This window comes from Brachyistius frenatus, unplaced genomic scaffold (genome assembly GCF_029030835.1).
Source record: "Brachyistius frenatus isolate BFR_SWC_R1_liver_20210118 unplaced genomic scaffold, ASM2903083v1 Contig_333, whole genome shotgun sequence".
Lineage (NCBI taxonomy): Eukaryota > Metazoa > Chordata > Actinopteri > Embiotocidae > Brachyistius > Brachyistius frenatus.
In genome coordinates, this window is record NW_027210932.1 from 65,001 (window position 1) to 66,323 (window position 1,323).

The window sequence follows — 1,323 nt, forward strand, 5'->3', positions numbered from 1 at the left end:
GAACTCTGGTTTTCCACTGCAGACATCAATAGTGTTTGTGTAGTGAGAGCATCATCACTGTTCCCAGATCAGCACCGTGACCTCTGTTTGCATAACAGCTCACTGTCAGCTGGAGAGAACTCTTTCACTGGTGGATTATTCAGTTGTGCGGAGAATCCTCTGAAGTACTCAGGAGGCTCACGGCCGCTGTCTTCTGATCAAAACACTGGTTTCCATCTTTCAGAGCAAATACCACTTTTGCTCTGAAATGAAGTGAACACCACATGTGTGTGTAATAATGAGTGAAGCTCATCAATACTCGGAATTTATTATTACCTCTTAATGTTGTGTCTAAAATTGTATCTTTACAGTTTGTGTGTAATGTGTGTAAAAACAAATGTTTTATTTTACAGGAAATAATAGAATTAAACTGTCTTGTTGCTGCAGATTTCTTCTGATTGTGTTCACACCCGTCATTCGCAAAATGTCCTCTGAGTTCACTGCTTCTGTTTTCATGGTTAATTAACAGCTGAAGAAGTTAGACTGCATGCAGATATTACAACATCATATACAACATATTCATATCTAATTCATGCTGTTTCAAAGCTTTCCAACACACAAACATTAAACACCTTTGTCATACAAGACAAGAACCTTCACATATTAAAATATATTCACAAATCGGGTCATGAACATTATAACCAGCCAGCCAAGCAAGTGAAGTTCTCACCTCCTGATGTCTGCAGGTCTCTGATTGTTCACTTAGATTCTTCTCTGCTGTTGCTGCTTCAGTCTGAACCACTCAAACAGTTCCTGTCTATTTATACAGTGGAGCTGCACGGCCTGAAGACCCGCCCCCCCCCCCCTCACACTCTCACACACACAGACGATGATGTCATCTGCCCCTGTCTGGACTGACTTCCTTGTCATGAACACACATCCTTCTCCCTCCTTTCACTCTTTCTGTCTCTTCATGATGGAGCAGATGGAAAGTTACATAACTCTTCAGACACACACACACACACACACACACACACACACACACACACACACACACACACACACACACACACACACACACACACACACACACACACACACACACACACACACACACACACACACACACAAGCACACACACATGCACAAGCACACACACAAGCACCCACCCACCCACACGCACACACACATGCACACACACACACACACAGGCACACACACACACACACACACATATCACACACGCACACACACATGCACAAGCACACACACACACACACACACACACACACACACACACACACACACACACACACACACACACACACACACACACACACACAC

The 1,323-nt window shown here is 43.8% G+C and overlaps 1 protein-coding gene across 1 annotated transcript in view; it reads right to left on the reverse strand.

The window, feature by feature from the left end:
* Positions 1–777, reverse strand: part of serpine1 (serpin peptidase inhibitor, clade E (nexin, plasminogen activator inhibitor type 1), member 1) — a 5,080-nt gene extending 4,303 nt beyond the window's left edge. The window contains exon 1 of the mRNA XM_069723548.1: positions 710–777. The gene's annotated coding sequence lies outside the window, so the exon portion shown is untranslated. The remainder of the gene's footprint in view (positions 1–709) is intronic.
* Between the last annotated feature and the right edge of the window lie 546 nt (positions 778–1,323).